The sequence below is a fragment of the Nyctibius grandis genome, chromosome 14 (genome assembly GCF_013368605.1).
Source record: "Nyctibius grandis isolate bNycGra1 chromosome 14, bNycGra1.pri, whole genome shotgun sequence".
NCBI classification, from domain to species: domain Eukaryota; kingdom Metazoa; phylum Chordata; class Aves; order Nyctibiiformes; family Nyctibiidae; genus Nyctibius; species Nyctibius grandis.
The window spans coordinates 3,988,672-4,006,089 of NC_090671.1; the positions used below are offsets into that span (position 1 = coordinate 3,988,672).

A 17,418-nucleotide genomic window follows, 5' to 3' on the forward strand; every position below is an offset into this window, starting at 1 on the left:
CACTCCCTGAGGGCGGGGGGGGCTCGGGTCAGGAATCAGGACACTGTCTGCTGGGAAAGCTGGGCAACATAACCAGGACATAAGCACAAATGTGCTTAGTCATATAGTTAGCAGCTGCGACTCACACGCTAGTTCCTCAAACACTACCTTTTCTGCTCTGCTTTTCAAATAAATATTTTCCCAGAACGTTCAAGTCAATGACACACACCATTTTTATTAATGTTTGATGTTTGGATGCAATCACAGCTCATCACTACCTACAACTTCTAAAATGAACTGCAAGAGCTGCTCTTTGCCAAGTATTCAGCTCAGCAATCCACTTCGACTACCATCCTGATACACACACACTTTGATTGAGTATTCACCAGTGCTCCCATGTGCATTGGGTCATTTAGAGTTAACGAGATTACTCATGCTAATAAAAAACCCTGAATAAGAACTTTACTGACTAAGGTCATCACTGTTCACAATGCCCCTGGGATAGGAAATTACACTAATAACTTGCAGGTCTTATTGTACATACACACTTTCATTGAAGCAACTTTTTTTCCTGATTAGGAGCAGTGGTTTCAAAGGAAACATTGTTCCATTTGCAACTCCTCTATAACTAATATTTATGTATCAAGAATAAGACAATAAACATTAAAAAACAAAACAAACATAAAACCAGGCGGGTGAAAGTCAAGAAACAAACAGTTTTAGTCATAGGGAACACTTCAAGTATGAAGTCGAGCGACCTGCCAGCCTTGCAAAGGAAACAGCACCAGTCACGTTCACTGGAAATCCTCCTGGCAAAGACACACCAGCTACTGCAGGAAGTTTAGGGATGTAAGATGTGGCAGAATGCATCAAAAAACTTCTATAGATTCTTTCTCCTTGCTCACCAGAAAGACCTTATGGCTGATGTATGAAGTTTCAGTAATTTCAGAATGATGATTAGGCACTGAAGTGAGGAACCAGTGACACCTATGGCACTGATCTATCTTCACCTGCAGCCAGATAGTAACTATAATTCTCAAAAAAAACCCCAAACATTTCTGTTCTTGTGTGTGAACATACTACGGAAAAGTGGGATATACAAGGTAAAAGTTACACTGATCCTCTAATTTTCCTAAAAGTAACATTACTCAGAATTGTGCTGTGGATATACCCTGGGAGCTAAACACAACACAGAGGAATCCAGTGATCACAGGACAAATGTACGCAGCACCATAAACAGTTGCAACCATTGATATCCCAAATTCTGACACCGTGTTAGTGCTCCAGCAAGTTTAGTCATCCTTCCTGGGTGTAAGCAGTATGAGAGGTTAGCAGAAACCAGAGGTAACAGTTATTCTGGAGCCAACACCCTCTCCCAAAGTGCCATCTTCTCTCTGCACCTGATCCAAAGCTCACGACTTAATGAACATTTCTGCAAAGACCAGCACTATCGGTCCTACTGCAGTTTGCTCCATCCAACTCTCTACACGGAATTTTAAAACCTGTGAAATAACACGTCTAGTTTTAGTTTTTACTTTTTACATTGTCATCCAATGGCTGAAATAGGCGTACACCTAACGTACTTCTGATACACTCATTTAGGTCAATGCATAGTCCTTAATCTCACACCTAGTTCTGAGCACTGGGTAGCCCTTCTGAAGTAATAAATCCAGTTTAAGAAGGGTACCTGTAATTTTTCTCTACAGTAACCACCCCTTCACATCCAAAACACTTCTATGAAAGCAGGTAAAGAAATCTGACAACAAGGTGGCCTCTCCCAGTAACACGTTCCTATAGACCATCTTGTGACAACGGAGCCTTTTACCCCCAGATGCACAACAGAGAACACCACTCATTTGCTAAGGGCTTCATACAACTCTAGTATTTTCATTACCTACAAAGCAGAAATGTTTACCACACTATCTGCTATGTTCACAGGATGGGAACAGTAGAAACAAGGAAATGTGTCAGCATTCCAGCTCAAAACTCAGGTACCTCTTAGACAGGTTCCCCAACAGAGCCTCAAAAGTGCTGCCAGGAACAGCCCTGCTTTGCTATCGTCCATAAAGCAAAAGTTGAGGGTCTTGTTCGTGGTTTTTTATTAGGGTATTTTTCCCTAATATCCACATAGCTCAAAATTCAGCAAATGACTTTAAAAGACATTCGTTTTTGACTATCCTGCTGCAGATGTTTTAGTGGTTTGAAAATTTTGCAGCTGTCAAAAAAAAAAAAAAATCACACGATGTTTTAATGACAAAATTGTGAGAAAAGTGAGAATGAGTTCAAAACTCAGGTGATCAGCCCAACTGGGAGAGTCATCAAAAGTAGCAAACAAGAGCTGGTACCTCCCAAATCTTGTCTGCAAGTGGCATTTTAAGAATAAACTGAAATAAAAGGTACGATTGCATTTCTTAGTACCTGGACACTTGTCTCTTACAGGCAGGAGGCCAGCCCTTTACCTTCTCTCTGCTTTGCTAAATATGTATAATGTAGTAATCCAAGATAATGGGTAGAATATTTGAAAAAAAACTTTAAAATCAATGATACTATAAATAGATAAAGAACCCTCTAAAACCAAATGAAAAGCTTTATTTAAAAAGTCAAACGGCATCATTCTTCACAACAGGTATGTAATGAAAAGCAAAACTTCACAGCAAGAGACACTGGGTGATGCTTCCCAATAATTTTCCAATTAAATTTAAAACAATGTAATGAAAATATGTATCCCCTTATTTTGTTTAAGGGTGATTCATATTATTACACTTTTTGGACCAGAACCTGTATTTTATAATAAAATCCAGAGTGCATTATTAGGGTTTTGCAGGTTTATTTTACAAGTTTAAAAACTTCGAGTCATGAAATAAGCTTTGTGTAGTTAACAAAAGGAAACAAAAAAGCTTCTTGCTCTGAACAACAACATTTCATAGTATTTCATCACTGCAACCTTGAAATAATTCAGTAGTACATCTGGAGGGGAGGAAAGATACACGAATCATTTTAAATCCTAATGTACATAAGCTCAAATAGCATCACAGAGAAACATAAATTTCATCAGATCTTGTCATCAAACCATCTCTAAAACATCACATAAGGGTCATGAAATTGAGGAAATTGCCTCCCTATTTTCATCAGATTTTTTTCTGTAGCATATCAGGCTCTTCATCATGTTGCTTAAAAGACAGTGAACTCTGGACAATTATAAATTCATGATTATTTGCTGTGTGCTACTCAGAGGCAAAAATAAGTCACCGAATTTGTTTATGAAAGCCTGAAGGGACACGAGCACACTCAGAGTTTCCTACCTATTAATGTAATGGCTTCCAAAGAGCCGTATCCATTTTGTGGTTTAAAGCTATTTTTAGATGTTTATATTTTGATCATCACATACTAAAACAAAAAAAAAGACAGCAACTGGATAAATCTATTCCCACAGCCCTCCAGAGTGTCCAGGATGATGCTGCAGTGAGAGCTGACCTCCTCCTACTCACCTGCATTACAATTCAAAGCTGTAGGATCAACACCGCTGACACTGAAGCAATCACAGTGGCCACCAGATCATTTAAATAGTAAATGCGTAATGAGGCTGCAAGCATATGTCCGTCTGCATTTCAAGCTCAGTTTTTCAGAAAGGTAGGAAGTGACTGTTATAATAACTCTGAACACTAAAAAATTCTATGAGTTTTAAAATTAGAGTTCATATCGTTAACTCGGACGGCATCACTTTGATTTGCCCCTTAGCGTAAGTTAGAAACCACAGAGAATAGTTAGATTTAACCGAGGTTAACATATAATCGTGCTACTGCACAGTTATTTTGTGCTACCCAAGGAAAAGGAGTGTTTTAGTGGAGGGACAGGTATATATTTATGTATGAAAAGCCTGTGATATCATTTGGGGCAAAAAGTGACTTAGTTATGTAAATGCAAGACAAGGAATAAGATAATGTAACAGTGTGCTGCTAGTGTAGCTGTTGTTGTAACACTAGCTGACTTTGAAAAAGTAGGTTTCTATTTAAAAAACTGTTTATATTCCTTTTGCAAGAAAATGTAACTCAGATAGCGATTTTCTGGAAGCTCTACCACAGTAAAACTGGCCAAAAGAGAGAGTCATGCAGCAGGTCCTTAACAAAAAGTAAGAAAACAGACGCAGACTGCACTCATGGAGGGGAGGGGGGGAAAGACAGTCTCTGGTCACGGAGGGTCAGAGTACCTCTCACAACAAAACAGTGATTTTTAAAAAAATTCCTTATGTTTGATGAGACAGGGAAAGGCAAGCGTGCAGTATGTTCTTCATGATTCTAAGGAAACCCATGGATCTTCATTATGAGCCTACTATTAATAAAAACCCAGCCCTCTTAATTTCTAAAGAGTTTCACAGTGCAGCCCATGTTGTTTGTCCTCCCCAGTGATACGGTTTAGAGAGAACAGCTTCTGAATCCTCACCTCGCACTGCTGCTGGGTTAAGAAGCAGCAGGCAAAGCCACAGCACTCCCATATATTTCCCCCCCGATGTCCAGTCTTCACTGCGTTACGCTTCCCCCTCACACACCCCTTTTCTCTGCCCCGTGAATCTCTCCCTACCACACACTTCTTTTATAGATCTCCTTCCTTCCTGCCTCCTCCGTGCCAGCCAGAGATAACACTTTAGGAAATAGCCTTTTTGACTGCTTGGGTTTATCATTTTAGCTCGGTCCGCCCCCACTGACCGACTCCAACACATCCAGCTCTCGCCCTGACCTATTTACAGGCACGACTGCAACCATTAACATATATAACAGGAATTTTTTCCACACTCGTATCATTAAAAATGGCTACATCTGTTTCATTCAGGTGTTCAAAGTCTGCTTCAGGAGTGGAATTAAACATGAAAAAGCTTATTTTGAAAAATCCACAAAAATTCAATTTCATTTGGGAATACTGTTATTAAAAGAAGACAAACTTAATCTAGCATGTACCAGCCAAGACAGATTCAGTCATTAATATAACATGACTCACCCACTGGTTTTCTAAGTTTATTCTTTTCTAGCATATGCATTTTTTATGGCTAGCAATAAAAGACACACAGAAGTGAAATACGGACGTCTAATGTCCAAAACATCATTATTATAATCTAATAAGTGTGTACAAGAGGAGAGCGTTTATCCTCTATGAGGAGAGCACTGGGTGGCTGAAAATCTGGAAAGAAAAGATAATGTCCCGCTTTTATTCAACATCCAGAAAGAACTGAAGGTTTGTTGTATCAGCCATCACATGCACTTATGAGATGGCCTCTTACTGATACCTCTTCTTCAGGATCATTTTAACATCCTTATGACAATCACAGCAATTATTTACATGGAGCAGCTATCACAGGATCATGGAAGTCTCAAATATATTTTTATCTGCCATAATACAGTAGTAAACCATCCATAAACAACGCCACACATCATGAGAGCATCCAGCTTTGCACAATACACTAATAAAATGGTCCAACAGTCTGTTTTACAACTACAGACATTTAATTTCTTGGGCAGCCTCAGTGAAGCCAGCAGTTACTTGGTGCATGAGGCAGGGCTAAAGCTCTGCGGGACTGGAGGATGCAGCAGGGAGCATCACACAGCAAGGGGTTTTTTTTTGTTGTTACCTGGAACCCTCTAAGGGCGTCCATGTACTTTTGTCCCTCGGAGGTTTTGAGGCCAGTACTGTCCACGCTTTACAAAACACAGAAGCTGATAAAACGAGAAACAAAACCTGTTCAAGGTCACCCAGAGAACGCAGCAACTACAAACAAACCCGAGCTTTCCAGATTAGAAAGCGCTGGGGCTGCAGTCTCACTGAATCATCACCTGCTGTGTTATTTTTTGGCTGGTTTCCCCATCACACACATTGACATTGGAAGCTGGTTTTCTGGCCGACTGAACGTTCATAAAATAAATCACCCCAGATCTCTTAAAGATGTGAATACAAGCAAGTAAGTGTATCAGATTTATAAACACATGCAACCTTCCCAAGGTATTAATTCCCGCAGTACCTCAACACCACAAGCGGGAGTGATTTCCTCATCACCAAGTACCCTCGACGTCAGACAACTGCTGCTGAAGTAACTCCTTCACCCTGCAAGCACGACCTTGGCCACTCAATAGGGCTGGCTCAGACCAGTGCTGCACTAAGCTCTTGGAAAGTACTGCACACCGAATGGAAAGCGCCACTGCTTGCTAAAGCCCTCTCCTATCTCACAGGGTTACCAACTACTCACCAAGCGATACAAGTAATAATGCTCGGCCATACAAACTAAAAAATAAAGTATTTTAACAGGCATTTACTCCTCTGCCCCATGCCCGCATCCTGCTGCTGCCCCGGTGAGCGCGGGACACGGACCGCAGCACTATCAGGACAAACCGCTGAGTATCTCCCTTCGTTACCGCTGGTCCTTTTTTTCCTTGGTAAGTTTGTTCCGTGACGGTTCCAGATCTCCAGGGGTTTTTTCACAGCTTTTTCTATTTTAGGAACAAATATACAGACATGAGTTTCCTCCATCTTCTCACAAGTTCACTTAAGGAAAAGCACAACTACTGCTGTTATCTCACAGCTTGGTTTTGGCAATTACGCTTTACAGAGAGCTGGGCCACAAACTACTAATATGCTCAGAGGAACATTTATATTATTAGGGTCACATTCATATTTGCATCTCTCCTGGCACCTCCAGCAGCTCTTTTCTGAATGTAGTTTAATACAGGAAGAAAATAGGTTTCATTTTAAAACACATATGTACAAATTTACTTGTTAAAATAAAAAAGAAAAGTCATAGCATTTGAGTAGAGGTTAAAATGGACTTGATTTGATTCAGGCCCTCCCTCAATAACTCCACTAAAAAAAGGCATACAGGTAATTTAGGTTTTGGATATACAGAAGGCAGGGAACGTTGTTTCACTTTCATTGTTGTTTATTCTGAGAAAAGTATGCACTTCCTCCATCACCTGAAGAGGTTCAGGAAAGGCTTCGCATTTGTGTTATGTTCTTTAAAAAGCAGCCAGCAGGACATCAGCTCAGAGAGGAACCAAAGAACATGTCTAATGGTCTGATACTTATTAGGTTAAGAGAAAAAATTTAACATTAAGGAAATTCACTATACACAGCATGCTTCACCTAGGTGGTCTTGCTACCTCTTCAAAACCAAGCGTTGTACGCAGATTATTTCAAGAAGGGGCAGGAATAAAATGTAATCCTGACTGGGTGAATGGAGAAAGAGCACAGATACTGTCACAGGCGCAGGAGGCTGTCCTTATTTCCTGCGACTCTTTATCAGGACTTTGAGACACTACAGAAGCTGTTTCCACTGCCATTTCGTTATGCAGTGAGTGTGCTAACATGCATATTCATCTGCGGCACCTTCCATCCCTAACGCATGTTTCTGACCACCACCCCTTTTCCTGAACCTGCTTCAGGCCTCCTGCAGAGCCCGGCAAGCACCACTGCATCAGCTGCTCCAGTGCTCTGCAGTAAGGTTTTGGGTCGGCCCCAGGAGCTTTCCTGTATTCACATGCACAAACTGAGGTTTGGGATTCTAGAGTGCAGCTCTGCAGCATCTTAAGCAGTTTTGACTAATTCAGATAAAAGTTAACTGGTAACCTAACTGCGTTACACACCCGTGCTTGTCTATGCTGCTTTAGATAACTCCCCCTTAATTTAGCGAGGCATGAAAAAAATCCAGGACTCGGGAGACCAAACTTTTATCCGCATTTCATTAATTGCTTTCAGCAGCAGCCTTCCCTCTCCATCGTGCTAGCACGGCCACCTGTACAACCCCACGCTCACTCGATCAAGAAGCTGATCCAACCAAGTAACAACCCAGCAAAAAGGGTTCATTTTCTGCCCAGATTTGTTCCCCAACCTCACACCGCCTCTATCCATGCACACAGGAATAAACAGCCAGGGGCAGGGACTGCTTCTGCCTGCGCTGCCAAAACCCTCCAATGTGGCTATCAGACCATCTCCACTGGAGTTTCAGTCACTGAGACTTTCAAGAAAAGTGGTAATTTTGAGCCACTCGTTTATCAGAATATAACGACTACCTCATCCTGAAGCCTACACACACTTTCTCTCCCCAAGGAGGTTCCTGGGTGAGTATTGCAGACTCTGGCAGCTCACCAGTGGAGTGCTGCAGTCACCCCTTCAGGAATCAACAGTATTTTCCTATAATTAATATACCATTACCACTTTTGCTAATTCCTTGTACTTGACAAGCAAGCTAAGAAAACAATTGTGGTGTTAATATGCTCGTGTATAAAACACCAGGATACAATAATTGTCTCAAAGACAACACTGAAAGATAAGGAATTACTGGAGAGAGTACAGCGAAGAGCTACAAAGATGATCAGAGGACTGGAGAACCTCTCTTATGAGGAGAGGCTGAGAGAGCTGGGTCTGTTCAGCTTGGAGAAGAGAAGACTGAGAGGGGGTCTTATCAACACTTACAAATACCTTAGGGATGGGTGTCAAGAGGAGGGGACCAGACTCTTCTCAGTGGTGCCCAGTGACAGGACAAGGGGCAATGGGCACAAGCTGAAACATGGGAAGTTCCATCTGAATATGAGGAGGAACTTCTTTACTGTGAGGGTGGCAGAGCACAGGAACAAGCTGCCCAGGAAGGTTGTGGAGTCTCCTTCTCTGGAGATATTCAAAACCTGCCTGGACGCAACCCTGTGCAACATGCTCTGGGTGACCCTGCTTTGTCAGGGGGTTGGACTAGATGATCTCCAGAGGTCGCTTCCAACCCCAACCATTCTGTGATTCTGTGTGAAGTTGGAAATCCTGTGTTCTCAACTCGCAGAGCAGGCTGTTGGGACAGAAAGAAAACCTGCAGTGAATGGTACCAGTTTTTAGCCAGGGCTATAATCAGGAATGACCAATGGCTCCTTACCAGCTAGGAGAGCGTCATGGAGTAATGGAGATCACACATTTTGCAGGGGGGGAGAAAAAAGAAAAAAGCCTCAATATATTGTCAAGCTACAAATTATAAGTTCCAGTGTAAAACTGGAAAAAAAAAAAAGACTGAACTGAAACAACTATTTTGCTTTAGCAGACAAATAATTCTGAGTTAATACTGAAAGTACATCTCACCGTACCATGCCATCACCCCCAGGATATAAGAATATACAGCACTCAAAGGCTCTTTCAATAACTGGACAACAGAGGGGATTAACTCAGCTCGTGAACAGCCAGCACTCTGCAGGTCAGCTCAGAGCCTTCTTCAGACACACACAGTTTTGGTCCCAGCCGAAGTGCTATCAGCAGAGGCAGGCAGTGAAGAAGCAAAATACCCACCTGGGTCAGGATATGCAAACTCGCAAGTACCTGTCCCCTCAGCACCCTCTTTTACTCTTTTGTTTCTTAATTAGCATTGCAGCCACAAGAATCAATATACAGTTTTAACTGACATTAATTCTCATTTTAAATAAATAATCTATGCCTAAATTTCATTTTTCCACTTGAAATTCAAAATGCAAGTTTCAGTACTGCATCCTTAAGTACAGGCATATCCTCGGATGAGTTTTAAAGTACTAAGATTTAATATTTCAGAATGCTAAACCCGGAGAGAAAAAATTATCAGTAAACAAAACCTACTTGGTGTCCTCAAGAAACCAAGAGAGAAATAAGAGTAAAATAAGGGATGGGACTGGCAAATGAAGCAGATTCAGTCTCCCGGGACCTAGTGGGTCCTTTTAGGAAAAGGGGAGGTAGATCACCATGGCAACAGAGTATTTTATGAGCTACTTCGGTAGTGCAATATGCTGTGCTATGAACATTACAGATAACGCAAGAAGCAGTCCTCTTCCGACCAAACAGAAAAGCTTTTAGCAAAACCATGGAGTGCATTTCCATTTGCTGTAATTCCCAATAATGAAAAACTGATGCTGCAAAGGACAGCACAGAGAAATTATTATCAAATCTTAAATTAAATTCTCTGGTCGCTGGGCTACCTGATGAAAACATCTAAAGACTTACACAGTCAATGAAAGCAAGCTGTTATGAGGGGAGGGTCAAACTTACTAACTGCTGGCCCAACCTCTATGCAAAGTACCTAAATCACACCAGATTACTGCATATCTGCACAAAAATAAAAGGTGACAGGATTTGGGAGGGTGGCTGCAGGGACAAAAGGGCTGCTCCATAAAGGTGTCTTCTGTGGGTGGCAGTGGCAGGCACTTACCCTGGCATTTGAGGGCAGGAGGGAACAGACAAGAGAAATTCAGATCAGAGACATCACTTAAACAAGATAATATAACAAAAAGGATATCAAACAAAATGAAAGATGACCATACCCTAAGAATAATTTAGAAATATCTGTCTTTCTGTATAAGCAGCAGCCAAGGAACTGGCAACTGATGTTGGAATGTGTGTGTTCAACGGCTAAGAAGCAACAAAATCCAGGCTTACTGGTAAACACTACTGCATAGAAGAAAAGACCGTTTAGAGACTGCCCTAAGATGTGATTGAGTCTTATTTTTGCTCTAATGACACTTTACTATTTTGAATCATCACCAAAATAGCCATTTAGTTGTTTGCTATTTTTGAGAAAGCATCTACATTAATGACACAGATTGGTATACATTAAACTTAACAACACCTAATAGGCTTCAGTCACTTATCTTGTAGATAACATTCGTTCATAGCAGAGGTGATGAACCCATTATGTTAAAACCAAACACAGCCAGATCCACCTTGAGTGGCTCAGACCTGAGAGAAGTCAGAAGCAGAGCAGTGGCTGATGAAACACATTTGTTACACAAGTAGGGTAGCATACAGCAGTAATGATATTTTCAGCTACTCGCACACACTGCTGAATTTTAAATTAATTGTAACCACACAGGAAAAAAGACCTGGGGGTTGCTGTAGACAGCTCTCTGAAAACATCTGCTCCCTGTGCAGAGGCAGTCAAAAAGGCAAATGGAGTGTTGGGATGCATAAATACAATGAGAGAAAGCCATGACAAAAGTACTAATGTCACAACAGAAATTAAGGATCAAAGATACCCTATTACCCAAATACAATATCCCACATCAGATACATGAAAAACGCAGCAGAAATAAAGCAGAAAAAGAAATAAAAGCATTAGATGTAGGGGAAGACATCAATATGAAGGTAAACTGAAAATAAAGGCAGCTTACACAGGGGATGAATAGAAGGGGTAATGATGCATTAAACAAGACGGGAAACAGCACACGACAAGGCTGTCCTTTCTTCTCCCCTCTGAGAAGAGGCAGAGCAAGGAACGTTGCCAAAAGGTAACAAGTTTCAGCTTAAAAATACAACAGCTAATTCAGATAGATGGACATAAAAATGTGTTCCTATAGTGAATACAAAACCAAAGCCTTCTCAATTAATGTATTCACTGATTTGTAATACTGAGCACAAGGCTCAGGACTAACAGCTCAGATAATTGCAGGGGAGAACAGAGAACACTTCCACCTCAGTGAGAAGACAAGCAGTGACTGCCCGAGACCGGGGTCAAAGCAAACACCCAGCAGCACCTCCTTTGGAGGCAGGTTATTTATTTTTGCTCACTCAATGGGCTTTTGTTCCCATCTCTGAGAAGATCGAGTTCAGCATCCTTCACAATAACACACAAGTCCCTCACCCCCGCCCAGTCCCCCTGCTCCCAGCACCCACACGCTATAACCATCTCTCTATAGCTTTACTTCAGTTCTCTTTTCTTGATCCAGAGTTTGACAATAAGTCCCTGTCAGACTCCCACTGCAATCCAGCACGTTTACTCCTTACATCATCTCCTCAGTTCATTATTTTCTTTCCTTGAAAAAACACACCTGCTCCTACCAGTTGACTCCAAACTTCTTGTTAATCTGACCAGTAATGAAAACTGTTTTAAGCCACATTTATTGTTCCCAATAAGAAATTATCCTTGCCAAATATTGCAGTTCTATTTGATATGTTACAGCAGTGTTTTCCAGCAATGTTGAGAGTGAATAACAGCTGAAGATAGGAAATAGATCAAGAGTCTTTTTATTCATTATTTCTGTGGCAAGTTCCTGGGGCAACAGCTTTTACATACACAAGGAAAGGAAAAGTAAATTTTTCCTTCTGTAGATTTGTTTTCATCTAACAGACAAATTCCAGTTACACTTTCTAAAGCTCTTTGGAGCTGTCAAACTTATTCCAAGGATGTTCTGGGAATAAGAAGTTATTATTTGAAGTTTAGTTACTATGGATAATACGCTAATCAAAATATTGAGCAAAAGCACAACACACGAGCCAGCATTCACCTACAAGGCTGCACTCAGTACTGGGCCTTACTTACTGGTCACCACTTGCAAACAGTTACATTTGACCATCGCCAAAACTAAGACAATAGAAATATTGCCATCTAGCAATCCCAGTGCTCCAGGATTTCCTCATCTGATCTAAACAACTTTCTTCAGCTGATGCTTGGTGTGGAGCAGAGCGAGCGGCAGAGGCGTGTTGGAGCAGCTACACCCAGGTGGGACGGGTCCGCACTGTAGCATCCCATTCCTCCTTGTTCTCCAGCATTAGCTTGGCTCAACTAAGAGCAAACACCCCGTAAGGTTCCTCACGTATACAAACCAAACAGATCTAGCTCTACCCTTCTTCTGGATTAAAACACAGCCGCTGGAGTAGCTATGGGCTAGTGATTTTGAGACACACATGTTGAGGCATCACTTGACCACTTAAAGCTTTGTTTATTTGGACAAATATTGAGATAAAATCACTACAAGTTACCATTACTGTGTGAGCAAGGCCCTAGTTATACAATTGCTTATTTATGTTCTCTGCTGTCTTTGCAGGGAAAAAAAAAGACAGATATTAAGACCACCAGATACAGCTGGGTATCCTTAATTTTAACTCTACCCTACCCAGCTTGACTTTTGACAGGAACTCCCCATTTTCTATTTCAAAATCCTCCACTACATTTTTCTGCAAACCTTGCCTTGGCAGCAACAGTAAACAAAGCAGTCTTTGAAGACTGTAGTAGAATTTCAGTATCATAAAATAATCTTAAATCTCATGCAATTAAGCCATTAAACTTTTCTAAGAGAAACCAAAATGGTCTTTTTGCTGAATAAAACATCTAAAGTTCACTCACTGATATGATCTTGATGCCCTACTTCTTACCTGTTTAACCAGGCAAAAAAAAAAAAAGCCTGAATGAAGATTAAATACACGAGGTTTTTATCTAGAGACAACGAAGCTTAACTGCTACAGCAAAGCTTTCCTCACTAGTAATGTCTTTGCCAAGAGTATTTCCCCCTGCAGGCAATGTTTTTGGCCTTAAATCAGAAGAAGTCAGTCATTTACGTCACTCTGTTCCAGTTCTGCTTTCTATTAAGACAGACCGAAGTCCTTCTGCCATCGCGAGTGCTGGGTAAAATGCCCATTTTCCCATGTTTCATTCTCCTCTGTTCACGCTGCCAGACCTTCACCTGTTTGGGTGGGGGTACTCAGTTTAGTTTCCTCTAAGAAACGTACCTATGCGAGACAGAGGGATCTAAGACAGCCACAAAAATAAATGCTTCACAATATTAAGGCAAATTCTCCAGAAATAACCCAATCTTTTTGTCCAGGTAGATTTATACAAACACCTATGCAACCATTCCTATCTTGTGGTTACACTTTCTTTTCCACTTAATATTTTACCATGAATAATTCAGACTTTGGGGAAGTACGTGTTGAGGAGGAAGAGCAGGGAAACGAGGTTTGAGGGTTTTTTTGGTACATTTGTTTAGCAAGTTTTCAGTACATGAAAACAAACTTCTACTGATAAAGAACATCATGCAGCCTTACTACAGCAGCAGAAGCTCTGACCGTGCCCACAGGATAAAGGTTTTCTGCTGCTTGATAACGTTCTGCATCGCACTGAAGGCATTTGCGCAGGAAACTGGCAGTGTTCATGAGGAAACACTCCTTTTAGGATCCATAACAGGTTTATGCACAAGAAAAAGATGTTTATTTTCCCAGAGAAAGAGAAAATAAACAGAGAGAATATAAATATTGTTTTGCAGGCGGGAGAAATTTAAAAGTTTTGCTGGACTGTGAACATATTCATGACCATTTTATCAGGCTTAGCCACACTCACACCACAGAAAATAAACTTTTTTTGAGGGGTATATACTTTTAACAAGGCCATTCTGTTTTTTTTTTTTTTTTAATACTAAAATTGGCTTTAGATATTTAAAAAAAAGTCCATGAGAAGGATACTACACACACTCCTGTCAATTCAACACACCAAATAACAGTAATTCTCTAAAAAACACAAACAGGGTATTTTTAAGTGAGAGAACAGACACAAACTTAATCAACCCAAACACTGGTTCATCCTTTGCCTTCCCATTCCCTGAAGCCAAGCTCGTGCCTGCCTCCCTACGCTGCCTTCGAAAAGCTGCTCTTCTCATGCCATGCTCTGTTCAAGAGTCTTAAACATTAATTAGCCTAACAGCCTTCAGAGACGTTAGCACAGCTATAAAAAGCTTTCGGCATCCAGCGGCTACTGAAGGAACTGGCAGCTGATCAAATTTTCAAGAGTTTTGCTCCCCGCTTTATGAACACCTCAAGGAATTATCAGTTTTTGAAAAAGTCTCCAGCACTATTTTAGCTCTTGGTGCCTCCTGTGCATATTAACAGCCCCATTTTAGGGATTCAGCATCTGAGGCACAATGAACCGAAGGGGTACTGGTAGCAAAACTATGAAAGAATCCAATCCTGTACCTTAGCCAGAAGATTATACTTATATTTTTCCTATATATTTAGCAAGAAACTAAAAGCTGACTGAAAGACTAAAAGATACATTTTCTACACACTGCAGTGTCTAAGTGATGAATGTTTTTAACTGGGGAGAGCTTCTCCAACGCAGGTTAGCTTGGAAGACCTGTTATTTTGACTAGTCAATATTAAGCACAGCTTTCAGAGACGCTCGATGAATAAAGTTGATTGAGGCATATTACCACTAATTAAAAGAATGAAAAATTCTAGCATTAACTGAAAAATTCATGATAGTTCAATATTTTACAATATGGTCACATCAGCGTAAACTCCTAAAGGAGCTCAGGGGACTACGGAAAGTCACCTGTACCAGGGTCACCACTGTACAGAGCATCTAGTCACTCCTCCCACTAGAAGGGGATATTCTAGGCAGGAAGACTGAGGAAAAACTCCTTTCTGGGTCTTCATAACTGATGTATATATAGTATAAATGTATAACTCCACCTAATATGACAAGAGCAAAGGCTTTACAAGGTTTACCAGAGCTACCATGAATTTTACACGTATATCCTACAATTTTAAAGCAGTTGCCTCCAAGGAGAGAAACCCTTCAGCTGCACTGAGCTCTCCTGATCAGCCCTTTTTGTATCAAATAACCATTTTGTGATTTTTCTCTTTGTAGCATTCATAATACTGAAAAAGTCAACACTTTCACAAGTGTAACTGCAGGAGAAAAGCATCAACTATTTGCATACAAACAACATACATCAGAGCTGAACATTCCTAATGTAACCAAATTTCAGTATCCTGTGATTTGGGGGAAAAAAAGAATCCCACTGAAATAACTGACCACAGAAGTTATCTTGCAAACGTGAACACAGAAGCTTCAAACCATTTGAAATCACGCTGCATGCAGATGCTGCTGAAAAAACACAACTACATTTTTCCTTGGTCAGAAACAAACTTTCACAGAGAATATGGGAGAGTACAAAGAGCTTACGGAGCAAACCTATACTGTGCTTAAACTCTCTATTAAATATACATGAAGCCGAGCAGAGGAACTGCCTTCTCCTCATCTTGCTCTGCTAAGGAAGTGCAACGCAGCGGCGAGGTTCAGCTCCAGGCTTCCCCTTTCCCCCGGCGCAGCAGGGACGGAGCACCCCTCCCTGCTCCACTCACCACAGCACTCACGGGCCGGGATCCGCCGATGGGGTCTAGCTTTGCAAAATTGGCTTCTTGCTACAAACGCAACATCGCTGTTTTCCACTGAGAGCTGCTGCTTGCTCGCTCTACCGTGAGTACAGGAAAAGCCCATTTCTGCAATCCAGAGAAGGTCCCAGTCAGCACAGTTGGTAGTAGGAAAAGCACTTAAAGGACTTGCCCTTTTCCCCTGAAAACATCAAGTAACAACGTAATTCCATCCTTCCTTAGATACCTCACTGTGTGCCCAAGAAGGTACACACTGCTCATTTAGTGTTTCTAAATGAAAAACCTGCCCTCCTAACAACGTTGCACCTAATGTCAATGACTGAGAAAGCCCAGCCAGTGTTCCTCTATTCATTTCCATATTAGCTACCAACACAAGGATGGGCAACCTTCCCAACCTGACAAGCCCCACATTCAAATACATTCATAAAATACGTCAGGAAGACAAATACCACATGTCCTGGACAGCCAAGGGAGCTAATTCAGGGAATATTCCCCAAGCATGAGATGGCCATGTGTCTCCAGGTCTTACAGCTTGTACTACACAAAGGAGCTGGGTAAGGGCATCACCACAGAGCCCTGCACCCTAACAGCCCAGCTGCCTGCCCTTCAGCTGCATCCCAAAGCTTTATCTTTTACCCTCAGCAAGCCAACCCTCACTTAACTGTGGAATGGGACAAGTCTTATGGCGCTCTCAGATTTGAAAGTGGGTCTGGACACGACAGCACTCCACTGACACTCTGGGACTTCTCTGGAGCACCTTGTGTGCCTCCAGGCAAGATCTCCCTCCACAGGAATCCAGACCTCCACACTGGAAGAAACAGGCATGTCAGCTTTGGAAGCAGCAGGTTGGTTTTCTTTGGGCAACGCAGGAACAAGAACTGATTCTTAGACTCTGCAAGCTAGAGCTCTGTATCTTGCACGTGCAGCTTGCAGGAGAGCCACTCCCTCTGATACCCTTTCAAACAGCCTCTGTCCTCTCCTCCTCCACCCTCCTCTCTCACTCTGCCTCTTCAGATGGCAGCACTGGGGGAGCTGTGTTCCAGGGCAGGCATCCCCATCACCTCCAGCCCAAGCAGCAACTTGTCTCTTCAATTCCCAGTTTGCAGACAAGTGCCAATGGCAGGTGGACATCCCAGCTGGGCAGAGTTCTGGGACATCTTTAACCCCACCCTCCTTGTGCTGCTGCACACTCTAACATGACCACACACCATAACATATTCTTCAGCCCTTCAGAGGCACTTCAGTTGTGAGTCTGCTGGTAATTGCGCAGCACTTGCAGAGTCACTTCTCCTGTATCTGAGATCTGCAGCTACCAAGAAACTCCACAGCACTTCTGATAAGGGACTTGTGCTTGAATTGTTTGTGAGTGGCATATGGCTCAAAAAAAAAAAAAAAAAAAAGATGGGGAAGGTCTATTAAGTACTACAACTAGAGCCATTTCCTGGTGAAAATGAAATTTCAAAGTGGAAACACATTTTCACAGTAGTGCTAAAGATCAGAAACTGAAGCAAGCACCCTTTA

The 17,418-nt window shown here is 41.7% G+C and overlaps 1 protein-coding gene across 6 annotated transcripts in view; it reads right to left on the reverse strand.

Annotated features, from left to right (window-relative positions):
• TAOK3 (TAO kinase 3) overlaps nt 1-17,418 on the reverse strand; it is a 93,649-nt gene that overhangs the window by 56,770 nt on the left and 19,461 nt on the right. The window contains exon 1 of one of the 6 annotated variants that reach the window (XM_068412404.1): nt 15,868-15,947. The exons of the other annotated variants lie outside the window; for them this stretch is intronic. The gene's annotated coding sequence lies outside the window, so the exon portion shown is untranslated. Of the gene's footprint in view, nt 1-15,867; nt 15,948-17,418 lie in introns of those variants that run through there. 6 annotated transcript variants of the gene reach the window in all.